We start from the raw sequence: 25,899 nt of genomic DNA on the forward strand, positions 1-25,899 counted from the left end.
GACTCCTTCTATCTGATGACCCACCACACTTTCCTCTGTTTTCATTGTAATCCTTTCTACTGCTTCACTGGAGTCCAGTTTAGCCCCTAGCAGGGATGATGATAAAAAGTAGGACAGATTTCCCTCCTTTATATCAGAAAATACAAGTACTATATCTTGCATTTTATAGGCACTTAAATGTTTATTGGTTTGAATTAAATTGTCTATATTGTGATCACCAGGCCTGCCCTTTGGGTGTAGGTATACTTTTATAGTGCCGAAAGGACACAATGAAATGCAGATGAAGAAATGATTGTCAGTCTATAATATGTAAGAAATTAAGGCAGCTAAGGAAGGATTAAGAGCAGAATGCCTCAGATAAATAATGCATATTCTGAGCAAGCAAAATATTGGCACAGTTAACTGATTGCTTATATGTATTATATTCCAGACTGGTTGCAGAACCCATACATACAAACAGGATAGAAAGGCACAAGCTTTTATTAATTATAAGAAAAAATTGGCTGCAAACCACCACTCATTCTTGAAGCTCCCTGGACTAAGTGGGGTAGTTACTGTTGTTGACACATTCTGATATGGAGGTTGGCAGTCCTTCAGATGGCAATGCTTGCATTTTGCTTTTTTTTTTTTTTAAACAAAGCCTCCCTGGTCATCTTAAGTTTATGCTCCCCTCCTTTGCCGAATGAATAGGTTCTTTCTGTACCCATGTTGACATCTGATTTTATCTGTAGTTTTTTCTCTTCATTTCCCATATAAAATCTCCAGTGGGATGGGAGATGAAAACAAAAGGGATTACAGAATATGCAGTGATTTGATGTGTTTATTGAGTACCTACTATGTGCAAGGCTCTAGTCTATGATAGGCTATCCTATGCAGAGAAGTTAAATACTGCTAAACAATTTTACTTAGACGTTGACTTGGACTTGCCCAGGCAAACTTCAGTTAAGCCAAAAAAAAAAAAAAAAAAAAAAAAAAAAGGAAAAAGAAAGACCTAGACTTTGCCCTCAATAAGTTCATAATCTAATTAGGGGGATAAGGAGAGGCACTGCGCTATAATGGAAAGAAGACATGAATCTAAGCTCTTTTACTTTTGAACTAGCTTAAGAAGGCCAGGTCTCTTGCTGGATCCAGGGCCATTTCAGTCGTCCTAATCTATATCTTGCCAATGGACTCCAGAGGAGAGAGAGGCTGGTAACTTTGCTCAATTCTCCCTCACTTAAATCCTAGCATGTTGTAGTATTAATTCCTTTATATATTGGTCTTTTGGAGAATGAAGAAAAAGCAACAACAACAATATGATCTTGGGCTTATGATTTAACCTTTCTGATTAGTGTACTCGTTAGTAAAATAGTATAATTAATAAAATAGTATAATATTTTATTACCAATTTCATAGGTTGTAGCAAGAAAGTATTTTGCAAACCTTAAAACACTATAAAAATATGAAATATTAGAAGAGGACAAGTGCACAGATAACCATAATACAAGACAGAAAGCAAAAGTACCCTTAGGACAATAACCAGAATTTGCTTCCTTGCTTCAATTCTCATGAAGCCTTTGTAATTTTATGAAGAACTCCACTTTTATTTCATCCCTCATTTCCAAGGACTTCTCAATGTATTTAAAGGCTTTAAACTCTTCCTCATTTGATTCTTTACTTTTGTATTGCTAAAGATCTGTATAACATTGGTTAATGTGACTGGAAAGAATTAGAGGCTTAATAAATTAGTGCATTTGCTTTGACTCAATTCATCAGTGTTAATTTTGAGGTATCAGGAGTGTGTTCGAATCTGAAAACTATGGAGGGGGCATAAACACAACAAGAAGAAAACAGAATTTCTACCTTCAGGGAGATCTTATCAGTTAGAGGAGTCATAGAGAATGAAGAAATGATTTTTGCTTTCCAAGAAAAATTCAGAAAATTGAAGCTTCAAGATTGGAAATGACATATCCAAGGTATATCTAGTAAGTCATACCTAGGAGGATCCTAGAAAGTAGTAAGGGAGGAATGTCTTGGGGACCACGTCTATGGGATGTGGATCTGGCTCTCAGGGAGACAGAAGGTAGCATCCCAGAAATAATTTCTGCAGAGGATTAGAAAAAGAGTCCAGGGAGATTGTCTGGGGGTGGGAGGAGGATAAAAGACAAGTCTTTGGGACCATGCTTTCAGAACATGTAGGACAATGATATCCTAAGGGGAGTATCTGTGGGTCATGGAGGGGGGAATCCCAGAAAATTAGGAGGTTTAGAGCTGGAAGTTACCTCAGAGGCCATCTAGCCCAACATCCATTTTACAATAAGGAAACTGAGGCCTAAGGAAGTTAAATGATTTATAGACAATCATGCAGGTAATAAACATTAGAAGTAGAATTTGAAGCCCATATCCATACTCCAGAACTACTGCTATTACTGCTCCTTCTTAAGGAATGATAGAGGAGATTGTTCCAACAAAAATATACAAAGGAGATGAAAGGAAAAATAAGAATCTGGTATTTCTTCTTTTTTGCAGCTCCTAAATGGCGAATTTTTGAAAATATGAAAGAGGAGACAATCGAGCCATCTTGGGAGGATTAGAAATCTCTGTCCTTCTAGCTAGACATGGTCATGGTAGATGACAACTTAGCCGATGGCCTTGAGAAATCCAGGGCATGGACTCCTTGGCAGGAGGCAGGCATATTTTGAATTTTTATGAATATTTTACTTATTAGACTACCCTGCTGGCTTTTATTTTCAGACTTTTTCTCTTGGAATTTTGCTAAGGAGCTGCACACATTAGTTGTGCCCTTAGTCCCAATTTCATTGGGAACCTGCAGGAATGCCAGGGTTCAAAATTAGAAATCTTGTACTTGTCACACAACATGGAACAATACAGTGGAATATGAAGCTTGTCTCTTGATCAGACAAAGTGGGGAATGTATGCAGGGGCTGGAGGGAGGGAAACTTATTTTAATGGGGGGGGTCCTTGTATGTGTTTGAGGAAGAGATGATGAAGAATAGGAAAACTGTATGCTATAATGGAAAGTGTGCTGGACAGAATCTAAAAACCTGAGTTTAAGGCTAGATTCTGGCATGTACTCCTATGGGACTTTGATCAAGTCACCTCTTTATGCCTCAGTTGCTTCATCTGTAAGTGGAGGTGGCTGGGACTATATCTCTAATGTTCTTTCCAGGTATAACAGTCTGTGAGTCTACAGGGAGGGAAAGGACTGAAGATACTAGGGGGGATGGTATGAATGAAATGAAAGTCCAAAAAGATGGTAGAAGGGACAGACTCAAAAGTATAAGTGAAGGGCTCAGTTTTAGGGCTCTTCTGACTCTGGTGAGAAAGGAGGAGTTTAGTCTTCATAAAACTAAAAATAAGGGTATGTGAGGAGGAAGTAGGAAATAAGTAGGAAATAAAACCATCAACTAGAACTGAGGGTGGATAAAAACCAATTGACTGACTGAATGAATAAAAAAGCATTGATTAAATTCTTTCTTTGTGCCTGGCACTGTGCTACACATTTGGGATACAAATACAATAGAAACAATCTGTATGTCGTATTCTAATGGGAAAGGCAACACATTTAGGGGAAGGTTATTAAGGAAGGGGGTTTTGGTTTGGGAAATCACAGGAAGCCATAAGGCAGTCAATTAACAAGCTCTTTCCAAAAGTAATATTATTGGGGAAAGTAGTTAAGGAAGGGAACTTTTGAATTGATGTGCACACTTATTGAGAAAAGTGACAATCAGGTGGAAACTGAGAGAGGGACAGGGCCCAGGTGAAATTGGAAAATTTAAACATTTCAATGACTCTGTTGGTGGTGGTTATTTTGAGAGGTTATGAGCAGATCTGCAAACTGATGGAGGATAGAAAAGCAAGAGAAGGAAGGAGATCTGGTTTTGTGCTTCCTCTGATATGGAACTACTGGCTCTCTTGCCTGATAGAAGATTATTCTCATATGCCTGGTTTCAATTGTCTGAGGAATCAGCCTTAACTGAACCTCTTGGTACAGTATCTGGTCCAGACTTAGCCAATTATTATGCAGCAGTAACTAAGGGTTCCATCTGGACAGAGCCTTAGGCTACCTGTACTAAACTATTTCCTCAAATTTGATCCAGAACCAGAATCCTAGTCTACTCCCAACGTGTCTGAAAAGGTAATTTGGGGCAATAATGAGGACAAAGACTGCAACAGTGATAAAAAATCTGTTTGGTGGAGTGAAAAGACCTTAGAATCTGCCACCTCCTAGTTATACAATCACCAGGAAGGCACATCTATGAGCCTCAGTTTCTCCATCTGTAAAGCCCAAGGGTTGGACTAGATGATGTCAAAAGTTCCTTTTTGGCTCTCAGCCCTTTAAGTCCATGATTCACTAGAAGCACAAAGATTTGAGATCTCTCCAAGAGGAGCATGAAGCTTCTTTGCCCTGATAGCAAACTCACATGACTGAAATGTTAAGCATTCTAAAATGTGCTCTATAGGAATAGACTTTTCTCTCTCCTGGAGTTTATCCTTTGTTATTTTCTTCTTGTTTCCTTGGCTAGGTTAAATGTTAATGAAACAATATGTTGTTCCCCCTGTTGGAAGAAAAAATTAAATAATCCAAGAATAGAAAATAAACAAATAAAAAGAAGTCAGGACTATTGGTTTAAAAAAAATTACTGCATTATCTTGTTTTCACAGAATCTCTCCCCCTTCCCAGATGAAGTAAGGTACATAGTCAGATTAAGATACTCCCTCTTCTGTAATTAGATTGTACAGTGGCTAAAGCACTGGGTCTGAAGTCAGAAAAACCTGATCTCAGATGCTTACTAGCTGTATGGCCCTAAGCAAGTCATTAAACTTTTGCCTCAATTTCCTCAATTGTAAAAGAGTTAATAATAGCCGGTATTTTGTAGGGTTGTTGTGATATTCAAATGAAATATTTGTAAGATGCTTGGCATAGTACTGGACACCTAGTAGGTACTTAATAAAGTTTTATTTCCTTCCTTCTTTCTTTCCTTCTTTTTTCCCTCCTATTCAGAGTAGATCGTGGAATTTTGTAGACAGTGTGCCAGAACTCCAAGCAGACATTTGATATAACTTTTTCACAATATCCAGTTTGATAAGATGGAGAGATGTAGACTGGATGGTAATACAGAGGTATATTTAGAACTGGCTAACTGGCTGAACCCAAAGAGGGATGACTAATGGAAGCATATGTACCTATAGGGGCATCTGAATGGAGTGCCAAAAGATTTGTCCTCTGCTGCTTAACATTTTTGTCAGTGATTTGAATGAGGCACAGATGACATACACAGCAGAAGTACAGGTGACCCAAATCTGGGAAGAATGCCTAACATGTTGCAAGGCCGAACTGGAATCCCAAAATATCTAAATAGACCAGAAGGGTAGCCCAAGTCTAATAAGATGAAATGTAGTGAGGATGCATTCAGCTTTAACCTATCAATTAAGTGTGGTTTTAGAGTGTGATCTAGAGATGTATGGTAATCTATGAGACTTTTTTTGGGAGGGCATGCATTAAAAAGCCATTTTCATAATAATACTATATATTTGCTTTTAAAATTTTCACTTTCTTATGAATATACAGCAGACATATTCAATAGAAATAGTAGAGACAAAAGCTCTTTGGAGTCCTCAATAATTTTTAAGACTATAAAGGGGTACTAAAACCAAGAGGTTTAACTGCTGGATTAAAATAGTGAAATTTGTTTCAAAGAATCTATTCCCCAAATGCAGAATGGACTGACATGGCTACATAATAATTTAAATGAAAAAACATTTAGGGTCTTCAGTTGATTACAAGCTCAATATGAATGAGCAGCCAAAAATAATGTGATTTTAAATTGCATTATTAGCACAGTGTTCAAGATACAGAAAAGGTTAGACTGGCATTGTCCTCTGCTCTGGTCAGACCACATGTGAGGTATTCTTTTCAGTTCTGAGAATCACAACTTGCAAAGAATAGTGTAAGTTGGAGCATTCAGAAAAGGGCAACCAGTAAAGAAAAAAAGGAAAAAGATCATGAAGAGTAACTCTTCAACTTCCCTCTTAAACCTGACATTTCTCTCATTTTCCTTGTTCCTGGTTGTGATACCACCATCCTCCTTGTCACCTGGGTTTGGACAGGGCACTCATTGCAACAAAGTGAATAATGCAGCAATTACCTGTCCATTTCTTGTTGTTTTTTACTTTCTTTTTTTTTTTTGGTGAAATTTTTTATCCATGTTAAACTTAAATACAAAATGAGAGGAGAAAAAAGACCATTTCCATGGACACAGCAGAATATGAGAGGATTCAATATGAAACAATAAACTTCCATTTCAAGAAAATTTACATAATAAATACTATACATTGTCTTGAAAACTCACTCAACTCTTCTTTGCTTCCTACCAGGTTTTCTTTTGTTCTTTGTGGTGCTTTTTTTACTTTATTCTTTTCTCCCTCTTTCTCTGAGGGTGGATAGCACCTTTCTTTATAAACTGTCCATTTGTTATTCCTTGTTTTTGCTATGTGACTAATCCATCATCTCTTGCAGTTGTAGATTCCTTCAATGATATATATATTTTATCCAATGTGAGATAACATGATGTAGTCGACAGAGTGATAGTCTTGGGGGAAAGAAGACTTGGATTCAAATTCTTACTCACACTTACTATCTGTGTGATTTTACTAAAAAGTGAGAAATTAAATACATAGAAGATGTATTTTGTTGTTATTGTTGTTTAGTCATTTTTAGTCACATCTGATTCTTCATGACCCCATTTGGGATTTTCTTGGTAAAGAAACTAGAGCCAATTTCTTCTCCAACTCATTTTACAGATAAGGGAACTGAGGTAAACAGGTATGAATGATTTACCCAGGATTACACAGTTAATGTTTGAAGTCATATTTGAACTCAGGATGATGAGTCTTGCTACTACAGGTTCAGCACTCTATGCACTATGGCGCCACCTAGCTGCTTCAGAAGTTCAAATAAAAGGCAGTTTCAGAGGGAAGTTTCATGAGGGGACAGGGTGGAAAGAACTGGGAAAGGCTCCTACAGACCGTGGGATTTGGCCTGAGCGTTGTAAGCCACCAGAATGTTAGAAGGATGGAAATTACAGAGAAATAGCCAGGGTAAACCTGAGAGACGGAGTGTCAGGTGGGAAGAAATGTGACCAACAAGCCACCCCTGTGTGACATAGAAAACCTTGAGGGGAATTAAATATAAGAATGGGCTTGGTTGGGAAGGGTTTTAAATGTCAAATATAATATTTTATATTTGACCTTGGAGATAATAGGGAGCCATTGGAGGTTCCTGAGGAAGGGAGTCAGATCTATACTAAAATAAATAAATAAACAAAAAGCAAATTGGTAGATGAGTGGTGGATGGATTGGAAAGGAAAAAGAATTCAAGAAGGGAGGACAACAAGCAGACTATTGCAATAATAGTCCAGGTGTGAAGTGATGAAAGCCTACCAGAGTCATGACTGTGTGAGTGGGGAAAAGATAAAGAATATAAATGATGTCAGAAATGTCAATGGGATATGTGGAATAAGTGTAAGGGAAGAGTCAAGAATGACACAGGTTATTAACCAGCATGAGTAAGCAAATTATTTAAACTTTTTGTGCTTTGTGCCTCAGTTTCCTATTCTGTAAAATGGGGATAATAAAAGCAATTTCCTCACAGGATTAATTTGAGAATCAAATGAGATCATGTGTGAAAATTACTTTGCACACCTTAAAATTCTATGGAAATGAGTTATTATGATGATGATGATAATGCCATTTCTTCCACTTTTGTTTCCAAAGATGACTTTAGGATTATCAGTTGTAAATTTTACCCACTATACATGGTCTCCCTCTTGCCCTTTGAATCACCCATACGACACCACATCTTTCACCCAAAATAATCTTGCTGAAGCACAAGTCTGTTTTCTTCCCCTACTGACAAATTTTCTGAGGCTCTCTAAGCTCTCTTTTTTCTCTATTTTCTCTAAGCTCCTCTTTTTTTGTATGTGTGTGATGGCAAGGAAAACTACTTCTGTAGATGCTGATGCTGATTCCCTCAAGGATAACAACAACTGACATTATTATATAGTGTTTTAGAATTTTCAAATGAATAAATAAATAATCATTTATAAGAGAAGGAAGGAATTAAACATTTATAATACCATCTACTATGTGCCAGACCCTGTGCAATTTTTTACAAATGTAATTTCATTTGATCCATTGAGCAACCTTGTAACTTAGGTAGCATTATTATCTCCATTTTGCAGATGAGGAAACTGAGGCAAACAAAAGTTAAATTACTTACCTATGGTCACACAGCTAGCATCTGAAGCTGAATTTGAACTCAGGATCCTGAATCCAACCTAACACTATATGTATGAAGGGGCCACCTAGTTGTCTCTGTTGTATCAAATAAGCATTTATTATATGCCAAGCACTGTGCTAACTCTGGAAATAAAATAGAAAAATTGAAGTAGTGTCTGCTCTCAAGGAATTCACATTCTATTTGGAAACAATCAACTTCCCACCACCAAGTATTTGCTCAGACTGTCTCTCATGTCTAGAATTCATTCCCTCCTCACCTTTGCCTTTCAAAATTCTTACCTCACTTACCTCAGTTCAAGCAGGATTTCTTTCATAAAAAACTTCCCTAATCCTCCAGCTGAAAATGTGCTCTACCTTCATCCGCAAATTCCCTGTCTGACTCTCTCTTTGCTCTCAACATACTCCATATATTTTATAGTTATCTTAATGCACGCCATGTTCCCCTCCCATTCCCAATAGGATGTAAGTTCCTTTGAGGGCTGGAACTGTCTTATCGTACAAGCAAAACAAACAAACCTTGAAATCCCAGTGTCTAGCATAGTTTTTTGAATACAGCAAGCACTGTGTGCAATGCATTGAATTAAATGAAATAAAGTCATTTAAAGAAACATGGCAAATTTTACCTGTAGAGAGCAGACTTAGAGAAGCTAAAATAGTTGTATTTGCAATGCTGCCACATAGAGGAAGGATTACATTTCTTCCACTTTATCCCAGAGGGCAAAACTAGGAACAATAGGAGGGAACAATGGGAGGGAGGTAAAGAAGCAGATTTAGATATGATGTTAGGAAAAACTCTCTAATGGTTAGAGTTATCTTATGCTGTGCCAGTTGCCTTGAGAGTAAGCAGGTTCCCCTCAAAATGGATTTTTCAAGTGGAGGATGGATGACCACTTCTCAGAGATATAGAGAGGCTTTTTGCACAAATATGAGTTGACCTAGATTCTCTGTTATTTTCAGGTTCTTAAATAGGAGTTATATTTGCAAGGGGCATTCAGAATAAAAGTGATATGGTTGTCATCATCATCATAATGGCAATAACAATAACGAACATTTATATAAAGCCTCATGGCTTACAGTGCTCTTTACAACTATTATCTCATTTTGTCCTCATAACAGCCTGAGCTGATAAATACCACTGTGGTCTCCGTTTTACAAATAAGGAAACCAAGGCAGACAGAAGTTAAGTGCTCAGGATCAGACAGTTATTAAGTGTCTGAGGCAGGTTTTTGAGTTCAAGCCTTCTTGACTCTAGATCCAGCATTCTATTCCACACATTGACCAAAGAAGTCATACACAATATTTCAGTGAGATTTGTTGTGATTGTTTATATGAAATATTTTATATATTTTTCCTGGCTTTTAAGACTGTTATTTCTGCAGGGTGTCAGAAAGCAGATTATAGAACCAAATTCTCTTTTTAAGAGAAGAAAAAATGTACTTTCCTCGGACTTAATCCAAGATCCTTAACCTAGAGTCCATGGACCTGCAAGGTGTCTGCAAATAGATTTGAGTGGAATCTGTTAATTTGGTTGGAAAAAATTACATCTTTAGTTTCACTGATTTTTGGTTTCCTTTGGAATCATATGTATTTTATTGATGCATTGGAAACCTTAAGCTGAGAAGATGCCCATAGGTTTCACCAGACTGTCAAAGGATCCAAGACATAAACAACGGTAAGCATCCCAGAACTAGATGATGTTGGAGATTCTCCCATTTTCTATGATCTATTCATTTTCAGCAAAGTGTCACAAAAAAGTCCCATTTCTGGGAGATATAATGTATTCTGAGCTCCCAGATTTCAAGTGCAGGGCATTTATAAGAAACTTTCAGTTGGACCAGTTTCTAGTACAGAAAATGTGCCTTTGCAAGAGTTCATTTAGTCTCTTTCGGCATTGCCACACCACACATACTGTCTTTACATATGCCTGTGTTAGAGGAACAGTTGCATCTGAATTCCTCAGTGCATAAGGAACCCCCCAGGAGGAAATCCATTCCATTATCATAGATCAGCAATTCTTCATTAACTTAGTAGTAGAGGGTTGCCTGAGACTCTGACAGATTAAGTGATTTGCTCATTATCATATCCAAGACAAGATTTGAATTCAGGTGTTCCTGACTCTAAAAGGCTGATTTTTTATAGAATTGCATCTAGATTTTCAGTGTTCTTCTCTTTGAATAACTGCCTTCTGAGCCCTGTTTCCCAGTTTGTTGAGCTTGTAAAAATGTGAATCTGTCAGTTGGATACTGTGATTATTACTTAGAGACTTTTGGGTGATGACAGGCTATGCAGCTTTTGGAATGTAAAGATAGGGACAGGTGGGCTTCAATGTTTTAAGACACTGTCTGAGCAGGTGTGTAAGATTTCAAAACAGAAATAACCCAAACCTCCCAGAGCTAAAATTGGATGAATTGACCAAATGGTAAAGAAGAGCCAATGAAAATAGAAATAATTAGGAAGGTAGGGAATGATGTTTTGTGGGGGTTTGGGGTAAGAGTTTAGTTATTGAATTCAGGGGAGGGTGTCTATAGAGACAATAAGTTAATAATCAGTTTCTGTGTCTGGATAGAATCATGAGATGTGGGCTTACTCTCACCAATGGAAAACTTAAGGTTTCATTCAGAAATGAAAGGTAGAGCCAGTTACCATGATGGGAGGGAGAAAGGATAGAAGCATAAAAGAAGAGAGACATTCCCTGATGATGAGTCTATAGAAGGTAAGAAAACATCAGTAACCTCCAAATGTGATATGAAATAACAAGGCTTCCTATCACAACCTGCTTGTTTTGTCAAATGGGCTTGAGAAGGGCTGGGAGGGAGGTACCTAGTCTAGTGGATAATTCTCATCTTTTTCCTGTCAGCATTTTTACTATGGTCTTCAACAGTTATAATTTATCATGGAAAAATATTTTCACTTGGCCTTTCAAAAAAAGCCAATGTACAGTTTTGATGATCTTATTCTTTACTGATATATATATCTATATAGCTAAAGCTATATATATCTGTAGATATATAGCTATATAGTTATAGCTATATGTGTGTGTGTGTGTGTGTGTGTGTGTGTGTGTGTGTAAAATCCATATTATTGAGTTCTGGTCAGATACAGTTGTGGTTTTCCAGGCAGTTCCAGGTGCTACTTCTCAGCCAGACCCAGCTGTGACTTTTCAGCCAGACCCAGCTGTGACTTCCAGCCAGTCTCAGCTGTGGCTTCATCTCAACCTATGGAAGCTGGACCTTTCCAAGGGTCTTTTTTTTTTAAAAAACTAATGTTGCCTTTTTCAAGAAGGATTCCAAGGCCCTTCGTGTAAGTTATTTCTTGAACCTCAATGGTCCTTGTGGACTAAGTTATATAACATATACTTCCACAAAGAATGGAAGCAAGTATTGTCTTTTCATCCCATTAAACCTGGACTATCTAGTCTACCTAGTTATTATTCTTTATTAGCTCTTTTTGTGTTAGCTGATTTCCTTCTTTCCCCCCTTCACAAAGACTTTGTAAACAATAATTATAATAGCCAGTATTCATGTAGTGTTTCATAATTTTCATAGCTCTCTATATATTATTTGATTCTCATGATAATCCTTTAGGATAGATATTTTTGTTCCCATTTTTCAGATGCATAGTCATGGAGCACAGTAACTTGGAATTAGGAAGACCAGAGTTCAAATCTTGCTTTCAACAGTTACTTAGCTATGTGACTCCAGGCCAGTCACTTGACTTCTAAGCCTCAGTTTTCTCATCTGAAAATATCTGGACTAAACTTTGCCTTTTAGTATAGTACGAATATTTACTCTTTATTCTCCCTCAAACATTTGTACACAGCACATAGTAACACATCAGTCACATTTCTGTCATTTTATTCTCATGACATGGTGTCTTCTTCTAGATTGTTTCTAAGGGTTTGTTGAATTGAATCTTTTGATCCTCATCTGGGAGGCAAATGCTATTATTGGTTCCATTTTATGCTTGAAGAAACTGAGGCAGACAGAGGGTCTGCAACTTACCCAGGCTCATTCAGCTAATGTCTGAGGCTGCATTTGAACTTGGATCTTCCCTATTCTAAGTCCACTTCTCTAGTCACTGCACTACCTAGCTGCCTCACTTTACACTTCTATGAAATAGCTATCAATTAATTTCCACAGGTATTTCAGAAATGCCACCTAATATTGATAATTATGCAATGTCCATATTGAAGGGAGCTTCAGAACCCCGGTATCTGAACAGGAATTCCCTTTATGACATTCCTGACAAATGGTTACCTAGCTCTCAAATTTTGTGATTCTATGACACTAGCTCTCCCATTCACTGAGGGCAAGTAAGGTCTCTATGAGGTCTTCTCTCACATATTGGGTTTCAACTAACAATGAGTCATATCTAAATAACTCTTCTTGGTCCAGAAAACAAAAACAAGACAGGTTTTTTAGTTGTTTTACCTTTTTACCAATACTTTATTGGATAAATAGTCTTATCCCTGCCTTGATTTTTTTCTTGCCCCAATATGAATTTTTAAAGTTCTTTTTTACGCTTTTTCTTTTTTTAAGCATTCATTGATAGCCAAACGTTATTCTTCCCTTTCCTGTTCTTAACATTATTCTTTTATTTTTTTTCAGTGCTAGAGAATCATAGTATTATACTGTATTTGACCTGCCTGCAAGTTTGTTTTATTAAAAGTCTGACACTATTCTTAAAAGACTTTTCTATTCTTTTTATGCATCCTTCTCACCTGGCCTTGGTTCTGTCTTAGGGATTTAAAAAAATTTCATGGCTGATGAGTTCCTTATGAATCCACATCAGTAACTTTCAACATCCCTTTTCTTCCTCATTGGGATCTTTATATTTTGTGTGGCAGTAAAACAGAGTGAGCAGAAAGCTCCCTTTAGAATTGGAAGTCCTGAGCACCAGTCCCACTTCTTAGAAGTGACTTAATCTCTCAATGCTACAACATCTCTCTAAAATGCTAACTTCAGTTGAAAGTGCTAATCTACATTGTTAAAGAAAAATCCTGACCAAGACTCTCTTTAATGATGAAATCACAAGTATGGTACAAAACAAAAACAGTTTGTGTCATAAGGATCCCATTCTTGAGATCTTCCTATCCCTCCTGAGCTGATTTTCCCTACAGAATTTTTGATTATGGGATCCTATCTATATTTTCTCTGAACATAGTGAGGAAATCATAAACATTTATTAAGTACCCACAGTATGTGTCGGGCACTATGCTAAGCACTGTGAGTACAAGGACAAAAAGAAAACAATTCTCAATTCAAGGAATTTATAATCCATAGGATCTGTGATTCTGTGAAATACAAATTCCCTTCTCAGGCACCCTCTTATTAGTTCACTCTACAGATATACTTGTCTTTTCTGAAGTTCCTTTAGGAACATTGTTGCTGAAATTTATAAATTTTCTTTTCTGTCATATTAGTCAATCTGCTGGGTGTGAAGTGGTACCTCAGAGTTGTCTTAATTTGCATTTTCTAATTAATTGTAATTTAGAGCACTTTTTTCATGTTCCCTACTCCCCAAAGGAATTCAGTTTCCTTCCTAGAATTTCAGAATTTTCATAATGCTTTCTTTCTGGCCATATCATTTGTTTTTAGCATGAATAAATAAGTGGGTATTAGCCATCAGGTTTGAAAAAAATTTAAGGAATTTCTGTCATGTCTCAGATACATACCCTAGAAAGACAACTGACTTTTACATTTTCTGACATGACAAATAGCTATCTCAGTCACCCTCAGCTACAACTATTTATTACTTCTTCCTTTGGCCATTCCCAAATTCACTATCCTAAGGTAACTATGGATCCACAATATTCACCCCTTGGAGTATGAGTCTGCTTCTTTCCCAAAGGATCCCAAAGGATTCCTCAAACTTCTTTTACATTCAGTCTTTCTTCCTTTACACACTACAAAACTCCTTACACAAGTTAGGCTTCTACTCTATTTCTTCAAGATTATTTTTAGCATCAAAGGATCTGGGTTCCAAACTAGCCTCTACCATCATATTACCTCAGGCATCATTTAACTTCTTTGGACCTCAGTTTTTTCAGCTATAACATGAGACATTTGAACTCGATACTCTCTAAAGTCTCTTCTAGTTCTAGAGCTGTGATTCCCTATGATTTGATCCTCTGATTTGTTTTCTCTTTGAAGCATTTGATCCAGTCTTTCTTTTTCATGTTTTATTTTTTCCCAGTTACATGTAAAAGCAATTTTAACATCCATTTTTTAGATTTAAGTTCCAAATTATCTCTCTCCCTTATAATTGAGAGGGTAAATAATTTAATATAGGTTATAGATGTGTAGTCATGTAAAATATTGTTCCATATTTGTTATGTTGAGAAAAAACTACAGTCTATAAACAACAACAAGCCAAGGAAAACAAAGAAAGTGAAAAGTAGTATTCTTCAATCCACATTCAGACTCCACCAGTTCTTTGTTTTCTTGGACGTGGGAAGTATTTTCATCATTAGTCTTTCAGGATTGTCTTGTATTATTGTCTTGCTGAAAATAGTTTCATTCACAGTTAATCTTTGCCACCGTATTGCTGTTACTGTGTACAACATTCTCCAGGTTCTGCCCACTTCACTTTGTATCAGTTCATTTAAGAATTTCAGGTTTTTCTGAAAGCATCTTGTTTATAGCATTTCTTACAGAATAATAATTTTCCATCCCAAACAAAAACCATGACTTGTTTAGCCCAAATGATGGGCAGTTCTTCATTTTCATTTTTTTGGCTACCACAAAAAGAGCTGCTATAAATATTTTTATACATAGGTCCTTTTCCTTTTTTAAAAAATCTTTTTGAGATACAGACCTCTTTGAGATAATATTAGTATTGCTGGATCAAAAGGTATGCACAGTTTTCTAGCTCTTTGGGCATAGTTCCAAATTGCTCTCTGGAATGGTTGGATCAGTTCTCAACTCCACCAACAATGCTTTAAGATCCTGATTTTCCAACATCTTCTGCAAGACTTGTAAATTTCCTGGATATTGTGAGGTCAAAAAAGAATTAATCTCTACAAACTTTGAAACATTATGTGACTCAGTAGATAAAATACTGGACCTGGAGTCACATCTTAGAGTCTGAATTCAAATGTGGCCTCAGATACTTAGCAGTGGGTGACTTTGGGCTTAGCACTTTACCTCTCTCTGTTTCAGTTTCCTAATCTGTAAAATGGGGATAATAATAATATCCATGTTCTAGAGTTATTGTGAGATATTTGTAAAGAGCTTAGCACAGTGACTGCCACATGGCATATACTTAACAAATGTTTGTTTCCTTCCTGTATAAATATTAGTGAGGATGGTGATGGTGGTATAATTATAGAAGTGTGCTTTCAGCCATTCACATACACCTAGAGGAGAGATAATAACCTATACTTTTTGCATATGTAGCTGTTATTTGTTATTAATCAAAATGTAATCTTAATCCATTTTCTAGATCACTGTTAAATTCTTCTTGTTCTCCATTCTCATTGGAAGCAAGATTCTTCTTTTTGGTGATAGTCAATGGCTAATTCTCAGGAAAAACAGCCATGAAAAATGCTTATTTACTTTGCTGGGGGCTATGTAAGATAATTTCAAGTGGAATAACTCTTACTGCCTCTTTCCTCTTGAGCTTCAGGACTTGCTGTCCCTTGGGAGCCACGGACAAAGTCACGTGTCTTCCTTGACTTAACATATGATGACTGAAAGTTTGCCCCCATATTGCTATAGTGCATAGCAGAAGTGAGGATGAAGAGTAAGAACACAAGAAGGATGAGCATATATGTACTTTGCTATTGTTTTTCAGTCATTTTTAGTTGTGTCTGACTCTTCATGATCCCATTTGGGATTTTCGTGGCAAAGATACTGAAGTAGTTTATGATTTCTTTCTCCTGCTCATTTTGCAGATGAGGAAACTAACACCTACAGGTTAAGTGATTTACCTGGGGTCACAGCTATTATCTGAGTTCAGATTTGAATTCAGATCTTCCTGAGCAGGGTCTGGCACTTTATCTACTGTTGCCACTTAACTGCCTGGATGTGCTTTATATATGTGCGTTAGTCATCTATAATAGAGCCAAGATTTCACTTCCATTGCTTCTCTTGACATTTAAATTTAATGATCTTGCAACATTGCTCTTTAATCTTGTGGCCAACTAAGTCTGACATTTCATCATTTTTGTACTCCTTTAATTAAGAATGAGGTATCTTTAATGCAATTAAATACATTTCCATGCATCCCAAATGATGATGCTTCTGTGAGTCCCACTGTGAGTTCTTTGGAGACTGGGGTGTGGATTTAGTGAGCTAGTGAGCAGATCAAATTAATTGTGATAGAAATAAAAATCACTGAAGACATAACAGGCAGAATGACAATCCACCTGACTAGGTAACTTGGTTACTTTCCCAGGTACCAAACCCATTTTGTAGTGGTGAGGAAGGCTAGTGAGGAGGAAAGCAGCAGGAATATTCATTTCCTGTTTTTATTGTTGGTTCCTTAATGACCTCCTTTTCAAAGCAGCTGAAGCAATCCAGTTGTCATGGAAACATGGATTGACGTGCAGGGAATAGGTACACAATGTGTTTCTTTGTCATGTCCAGCCCGATGGGCTTGTCCTCTGCTCAGATGTGTGAATTTATGTGAAGAATTAAATATTAACCAGATGCCTTAACCTAAAGAGAACCAGAAACATAGACTTAAAGGAAAGAGAAAGACAGGTGGTGGAGATATTCAGAAATCTCGAGGTAGGGGGGCAATGAATGGCCTGCCCAACCATTAAAAGGATTATAACAAAAAAATTTTATTGATAAATTTGTTCCCAGAAAAGTTACAGGTTAACAAAGTTTCATAGATAGGATTATATTTTTAAAGTGCAATGCTGTTTAAAGGAATTGCTCTGATTTTTTTTTCTTTTGAAGTGAAGAATCTATTTGAAAAATGAATAATTGCTTCCTGACTTCATTTTTAGACTTGGGTTTTCATAAATTGGGTTGTTTTAAAAATGAATCCAGATTGGTTTTCATTCAAACCTCCTGGGATCCTTAGAACCATGACCCTCTTTTCGTTGTTTTTTGTTTTGTTTTGTTGTTCTTTTTTTTATTATTATTATTGTTGTTGATAATCATCATTCTTCCTGGCTTCTCACATAGTCCCTGCTTGACCTAATTTTTTAATCTTAGGATTATAGATTGTTAGTGTGATAAGGACCTTTAGAGGCCATATATATTCCTTCCGCTTCATTTTATAGATGAGAAAACTGATACACAAAGTGGTAAAAATGAGTTGGTTAGGAATATAACAGATCAATCTGTTTTTCTGACTTCAAGACCAGTGTGATTTCCATTCATCTACAATGCCCATTACAAATATCCCCAGTCAAGAAAATTTGAAAAATCTGTTGGACTCCTCTTGGTCTAATGAATTCTACTAGTTAGATACCAGAGCCAAAATTCAGTGGGTCTAGTACTTAGAACTTTTGTCCCAATGAGACATAAAAGGTAATTGGAGACTGAAGACATGGATTCAAATAATGATTCCACTTTAATCTCTAAGGGCCTCACTTTAAATATTTATTAAATGTATAGGTTGGAGTAGGCATCCTATAAGATCTTACATCAAAATAAATCTACAATCCTATGGCTCTAATTGGAAAGGCCTGACTGAAAACAGAGTTGAGCAGCTGTTGCCCCGCTCCAGAGCTGCCCCGCTCCAGAGCTGGGGAGGTCTTGTGAAGAGGCAATGAGGCCCCAAACCAGCCAGACTTCTTGACCCCTACCTTCATCCCTGCTTTCTGTTGGTAAATTTCTGATGGTAAAGAACCTCTGACCAATGGATGGACTTCCTCGGTTCTTGGAAGCCCAGTCCTGCTGCCTGCCCTGCTTCAGCACCTATGCTGAAGAATAGAGAGGGAAATCTAGCTAAATCCCCACTAAGTCAGCATGGCTGGCAGTCCTGTGACCTGTTCTCATGTCCTGACCCTGTATTTTCTTAAACCCTCAGAAAATGAGTTCCGGGGTGAGCTGCTGAGTCAAAGGTGGACCCACGGAGAAAAGATCAGCAGCTGCGAGAGCACAAAAACCATACCCGGCAAACTGAGCAAGGTGAGGAGAGAAGCATGGAGGGGGATACCCATCACAGGGTCTCCTGAGCATGAGAAAGGCTCACTGGGGCCCCCCTCCACAGAGCAAGATGTCCCCTGACAAGGCTATCCTTCAGATTCCTATGGAGGAGCCATTACAATCATTTTTGATTCAGCCAGGAAATAACCTTTCTGTTATGAACAATGACCAAAGCACAGAGACACACCATTCATGAGTTCAATACCTTTTAAGTTAAAAGAAGACCTTTGAGAACAATGCAGCTAACAGTACATATTCTTTTGTTTTTCAATCACAAAATACATGTAAATATGAAAAGGGACTGAAAGGGTCCATTCCTATATGGGTCCTTCCCATGGAAAAAGACTCTATAGCTTCCATTGGCAAAAAATAAAAACATCCACAATAGGTATAGAATAAGCTTTCAATAAACCTACATAGCTGAAGACAAATTTCACTTAGAAACTTTTTTCCTAATATTTTGCCATTTCTAAGTTTATCTCTTACATACCAAATAGGTCAATAGATTGGAAATCAGGAAGCCTTGAGCTCAACCGCTGGCTGGGGTGCCTATATGACTCTCAGCAACTCTCAACCTCAACTATTTTGTAAAACTCAAGGCACTATGTAAACATTAGCTAATATCATCACCCTCATCATTATCCCCCTCCTACCACCACCAGTGATAAAGATTTTAGCAAACCATTCATGTCTTCCCAATCAGTGTGATTTCAGATCCTGCTTTTGACCCTTAAACTATCTGTATGACTTTGGGCAAGCCACTTGATCTCTTTGGGCCATGTTTCCTTATCTTTAAAATTAGGGAGTTAAACTAGATGGCCTCTGAGGTTCTTTCTAGTTCTAATTCCACTATCCCATGATCCTCCATAAACCAGCTACAAGAGACCCATATGTTGTGAGCTTTCCTGTAGCCCTCTTCACCCAAGAGACAAAAGAATTTCTTGTCCAATTTGAGACCCTTGGGCCACAAGCTGTATCTAATTTCTCTTGTTCTGTTCTTAGTGAGGAAAGTTACACAACAGGAGCAAGGGTCAACATTTACCATCCCCAGACTTGGTCATGTTTCATGTACCAAGATTACATCCCCAAGAATTTCCTGGCTTTCCTTGTGGAATTCTGGTTTAGGAGCACTCATAGAATTCACAGTCTCAGGGGGAAGCTGAGCTTTCCAACATGCAAGCGAGACTTCTACTTCTATCAGCTTGTGTGAGCTGAGATTTCTGAAAAAGACTTTTCTTTGGACAGTCAGTGAAACATTCTTTAACTCTTTATAGCCACTGTCCATAAGCAGCTTTTCCTCACTTTGGTTGTTCAATCATTTCAAATATGTACAGCTCTCTGGGATCCTATTTGGGGTTTTCTTGGAAAAGACATTGGAGATATTTGTCGTTTCCTTCTCCAACTCATTTTACATATGAAGAAATGAGGTAAACGGGGTTGAGTGACTTGTCCAAGGTCATAAAGTTAGTGTCTGAGGATTAATTTGAACTCAGGAAGATAAGTCTTCCTAATCCCAAACCCACTGTACTACCTAGTTCCACCCCCCCACTTTGGTAGGAAACATGATTTAATCAGCACAAATGTTTCCTTTCCAGATGCAGATAAGTCTCTCCACATATGAAAAGATAGTTTACTAGTTTGCTGAGGCCTCCTCTACCCTCTCAATCCCTTCTCCCCCAAAACCTTCCTCAAATTATCAATTTATGTCAAATACCTTGATGTCCTCTCTGAACTTGAATAGGCTTCTGTCTGGATGAAATCATACAGTACATATTTGAGCCCTTCTAAATTGTCAGCACCTGCCAAAATATGAATTTCAGTGATATAACCTTTGATATAAACATAAGGGTAACTTCATCAAAGGAAATGAAGTTAACCTGGAAACACTTATTCTTGATCAATTTTTTTTTATTTTGTATGATACATTTTTTTTATTATAGTAACTTTTTATTGACAGAATCCATGCCAGGGTAATTTTTTTTTACAACATTATCCCTTGCACTCACTTCTGTTCCGATTTTTCCCTCCCACCCTCCACCCCCTCCCCTAGATGGCAAGCAGTCCTATATATGTTGAATATATCCTAGTATATCCTAGATACAATGTATGTGTGCAGATCCAAACAGTTTTCTTGTTGCACAGGGAGAATTGGATTTAGAAGGTAAAAATAACCCGGGAAGAAAAACAAAAATTCAAACAGTTTACATTCATTTCCCAGTGTTTTTTCTTTGAGTGTAGCTGCTTCTGTCCATCATTGATCAATTGAAGCTGAATTAGGTCTCTTTGTCAAAGAAATCCACTTCCATTAGATTACATCTTCATACAGTATCGTTGTTGACGTATATAATGATCTCTTGGTTCTGCTCATTTCACTTAGCATCAGTTCATGTAATTCTCTCCAAGCCTCTCTGTATTCATCCTTCTGGTCATTTCTTACAGAACAATAATATTCCATAACATTCATATACCACAATTTACCCAACCATTCTCCAATTGATGGGCATCCACTGAGTTTCCAGCTTCTAGCCACTACAAACAAGGCTGCCACAAACATTTTGGCACATACTGGTCCCTTTCCCTTCTTTAGTATCTCCTTGGGGTATAAGCCCAGTAGAAACACTGCTGGATCAAAGGGTATGCACAGTTGGATAACTTTTTGGGCATAATTCCAGATTGCTCTCTTGATCAATTTTAGAAATAACTGAGTTGTACAATGGTTAAAGCCATGTGCCTGGAGTCATAAAACCTGAGATCAAATCCCATCACACACTTACTATCTGTGTGATCTTGTGTGAGCAAGTCATTTCACCTCTGTCTGACTCAATTTCCTTGACTATAATATGGGAATAAAATGAGAGGATATTTGTAAAACACAGCATAGTGTTTAGCACACAGTAAGCACTTAATAAATACTTGTTTCCTTCCTTTCATACTAGGTTCTGACCACCATTTTCTTAAGTGCTCGAAAACTGTAATAGGGTTCTTCTTGCCAATATGAAGTATTTGTCTTCCTTTCTCTGAAGGATTGACCTCTTTTCCTTGTGTAAAATGGAGTGGGATGGCAAGAAAGGGGGAAAGAGACATTGCCAAGGAGAGGAAAAAGGCTAATTATTCCCCTGAGGAGAATTTATTCCTGCAAGAGATAGGTCAATGATATTGCTGAGAGATGAATGTGGTAATGCTTTGAAAATAGTAGATGCTTTATAAATACTCATGGATTAATGGAGTATTACATGAAGCAACCCATTGCTTTAGCTTGGACTTTCACTCTGGGAGAGAACTGTTTGAGAAGAAATGGGAATAGTAGCTAATTGCCACTTAAAAACAGCAAAGTGGCTTTGGTGATGGAGGAGATTGAACATAATGCTTAGGGAGGTATTTTTTAAAATTATTTAAGGGGAAATGGAGTAGGAATAACCAAAAAATAATTAAGGCTTTTTTAACCTCTGAGAATAAAATATTTGAACAGAAATTTAGATCATTTCCTAAAAAGCAAAGTGCAATAATTGAATTACAATGTGAGAAGAAAACTCAATTTATACTCTTTGCTCCCATCCATGGGCCGAACTGCATCTATAACTTCTACCCTGGAATTTATAACTTCAGGCTGCAGGATCTAAGCACTGTGCCCCCTTGCTGCCTGTAGGGTTGATCAAGAACAAGTATTGCTACATTAACTTCATTTCCTTTGCCAGAGGTATTAGATGAAATCACTGAAATTCCCCTCTACTGCCTCATCTTGGCATGGAAGTGATCCTAGGTGACCAAAGATTATACACTGGAGTTCAAGTTTTGGCAGGTGCTTCCAGTCTAGAAAGGTTCAGAGATGTATTATACACTTTCATCCAGGCAGAAGAAGCCTATTCAAGTTCAGAGGATATCAGAGGATTAGCCATGAGTTGCAAATTTTTTTTGGAGCAGGAAATTGCAGGTTTTTTGCTGATTTCATAAATACTTACTGAGAAAAGTGTTCCAAACTCAGAAAAGGAAGCTCTGGTAAGGCAGGGGTTCTGGTCTCTTAGAGAAAAGATAATTTGATAGTTCAGATGCTCCAGCTAAGGGAGCTCAAGGGATGGAAGTAGAGTTGGAGTATGATACTGGGGAACAGACTTCCTGACATGTGGTACTTTACAGAATCTCAGAGAGTGGTCTAGTTCTTAGCTTCTTTAATTGTGGTTCATGACTCTGTATGGGGTCTCCTAACTAAATATGGAGGTCACAAAATTATGACTTATTATCAGTAAAAATTTGATTTGTACACCTATTTTATATACCTATATACCCAGCATCACATAAAAATTTCTTGTGAATGGAAAAAGTTTAAGAAGCCCTGTTCTAGTCTAATCCAAATAATGTTCCCCTTCAAGAACTCCCATGATAGAGAGTCTATCCACTCTCTATAATCTCTCATAAAATCCACTCATTCCACTTTTATAAAATAACCCAGATTCACTACCTTGATTCTGTGTTCTTTCTCAAATCCTTCCTCCTTCCCTTACATTGAATGAGTTGCCAAGACTTATTGGTTCTATCTCCATGTTGTCCCTTACAACCGTTTCCTTCTCTTACACTGCTGCCACAGGTCCTCATCACCTGTGGTCTGATACAATGCCAACCTGATTGCTGGCTCTCCTCCATTATTTAGGGCTGTGCTGGAGTCATCTTAAATAGTCTCTCAAGAGCCTAATTATTAGATTTTCAGTGTGAGCAATTATACTTCAGAAAACAGCAAACACTGCAAATCAGGGTTTTTTTTTGTTTTACTGTTTTGTTGATTGTTTAAACTTAACAAAATGATGGTGAAAATGTTAATGATATTAAATTTAAAAGGATGTCATGCTACATGCTCCCCCTACCTTCCAAGAGCTGGTTGTTAAATATTTGTCAACACATCCATGTTTACAATCCACAGTCAATAAAACTGCCAAAATTATTTTCCTAAAGCACAAATCTGACTGTGTCACTCCTCTGCTCAAAAATTTTCAATGATTCTCCATGGCCTCTAAAATAAACCACAAATTCTTTAGCCTACCATTTAAACCCCTTCACAGTCTGGCTTTTACCTACCTTTCCAATCTTATTTCATATTACCCAATTTAATCCACATTTCAGCCAAAATGACCTACAAGCTATTCTTAAATTCTACATCCCATCTTCCAACTCTACTTTTATTCTTTCTGTATGCCGTGACTCCTATGCCTGGAATGCCTCCTTCTTTACACTCAGCTCTTGAGTAATACCCTTAACTAAATATTAGACTGGCTTAAATGTTGCCACCTATAAAGGGCTTTATCTTATACCTTATTTGTGTATTCTCTTTCTTCTTTCTACATTTGGATTTTTATTCATTCTTCAATTATCATCAGAATGCAAGCTCCTTAATGAAAAGGGCTGTTTTTCATATTAGTGTCTGAATCCTAACATCTGGCACAGTACTGTGCACATAGTAGATATTTAGAATCTGTTCAATTGAATGAATATATTAGAAAGTTTTCTCTTATATCAAGTTAAAATCTGCTTCTCTTAGCTTCCCGGAGTCAAGGAGAATGAGTTTTAATCCCTATTCCATATGACATTCTTTTAATTATTTGATGATAGTTAACATGTTCCCTTTAAGTTTACTCCAGAACAAATATTCCTAGTTTCTTCAAATAATCCATATGGAATCCAATTCTAGTCTCCTCATCATATTCACAACATTCTTCCTTGTCACTATTCTCTTAAAACGTAGTTCCCAGGACGTAACATAATACTCTAGAAGGGGTCTGACCAAGACAGTACAAAGGAATTGTAACATCTTTTACTCTGGACTCTATACTTCTGTCAGTGGAGCCCAAGAGTCCATGAGTTTGGGGGAATAAACCAAGTTAACCATGGTTTATTCAACATGATTAACTTGTAGTGAGCTTACAATCCATTAAACCCCCACATCTTTTTCACTCAAATTGTTCTCTGGGCATTTACCTAAAATATTACAGTACTATTATCTCAGCTAAGTGGAGCAGTAAATAGAGTGCCTGGCCAGAAGTTAGGAAAACTCATCTTTATGAGTTCAAATGTGGCCTCAGACACTTAGTAGCCATGTTAGTAACACAGTAGGCTCTGGGCAGGTCACTTAACTCTATTTGCCTCAGTTTCTTCTTCTATAAAATGAACTTGAAAAGGAAATGGTAAATCACTCCAGTATCTTTTCAAGAAAACTCCAAAAGATCATGGAGAGTTAGATATCACTAAATAACAACAGCAGCAATTATTATAGTACACTAGGATAGCTGAATGATGCATTTGTGCTGTTAATTTTAACAAATGACAACTGACAGAGCAGCTTCGTTAGAGCATTTGTTGTACAGTTGTAATTTTTAAATTGGTGTGTGCTGTTATCTCACTCTTGGCGATGTTAGGAGAAATCCTCCCAATCCATGAATTAGAGAATGCCCACAAAGATGTCCTTTCTGAAACTCAAGGAACAAGCAAAATATCTCCTACTAGTTTATTCAGTTGCAAACTGGTCTCACAGTGGGTGCAGTGTCAGGAGGATTTAAATCAGCAAGCAAGTAGTGCCCTAAAGGTAGTGAGGAAAGCCAAAATGTGCTTTTGAATAACAGACAAGGCAAGAGTATGGAAGGAAAGACTTTCAAATACATCTGCTTTTTCAGTAGAAAAGATGCTCAGCCCAGGGGCCAAAGCAACTTTGGAGGGATAAGGGAACAAAAAAACCATTATATTGTATGTATTGTATTGTATGTAGAAAATATTAGTTACTAAAAAAAATCACTCATAGTAAATATAAATAGCTTCAAGATCTTTAACCCTAATTCTATTATCAAGACCAAAGAAAGAAATTATTGGAGAAACTGTATCGGATTGTAGAAGAGGGGTCACTGTGAGGTGGAGCTGACAGGATCACAAATTTGGACCTGGGAGTCTTCTTAGGCAAAGATATCAAACTCATTATCACTGTGGCCAAATGATTCTCAAAACTGAGTCCTGGGAACCAGATTAAAATGTAATTGGGAATGTTTAACAAAATTAATGAAAATATGATACTGAATAGATAATGCTCATTGGTAGTTTTCTTAATCATCATGTGGCTGGAGGGATTTGTTTCTCTTTGAGTTTGATACCTCTGCCTTTGAGTATATCTAATTCCACCTTCTCGATTTACAAATGAAGAAACTGAGGATCAGAAAGGCTAAGAAATTTGCCCAAAATCATACAGATAGTCAGTGGCAGTGCCAAGATTTGATCCTTGGTCCCTGAACCCCTAATTCAATACTCTTTCCACTGGGAAAATACAGTCAAGACAGGAAACATCATCATCATCATTATCATCACACACACACACACACACACACACACACACACACAAATCACTGAATTTTAAAAGTAAATCAAATGACTTAATGATGTACTGAATAAAATAGATGCCTTATCTATGACAAAGAAATCTCAAAACCAGCTCAAAGATGTTTTCCTGAAACTTGAAAATGCA

The 25,899-nt window shown here is 37.2% G+C and overlaps 1 protein-coding gene across 4 annotated transcripts in view; it reads left to right on the top strand.

Annotated features, from left to right (window-relative positions):
- MYT1 (myelin transcription factor 1) overlaps positions 1–25,899 on the top strand; it is a 187,781-nt gene that overhangs the window by 40,805 nt on the left and 121,077 nt on the right. For all 4 annotated transcript variants that reach the window (XM_031951842.1, XM_031951844.1, XM_031951845.1 and 1 more), the window contains exon 2: positions 18,289–18,389. The gene's annotated coding sequence lies outside the window, so the exon portion shown is untranslated. The remainder of the gene's footprint in view (positions 1–18,288; positions 18,390–25,899) is intronic.

This window comes from Sarcophilus harrisii, chromosome 2 (genome assembly GCF_902635505.1).
Source record: "Sarcophilus harrisii chromosome 2, mSarHar1.11, whole genome shotgun sequence".
NCBI lineage: Eukaryota > Metazoa > Chordata > Mammalia > Dasyuromorphia > Dasyuridae > Sarcophilus > Sarcophilus harrisii.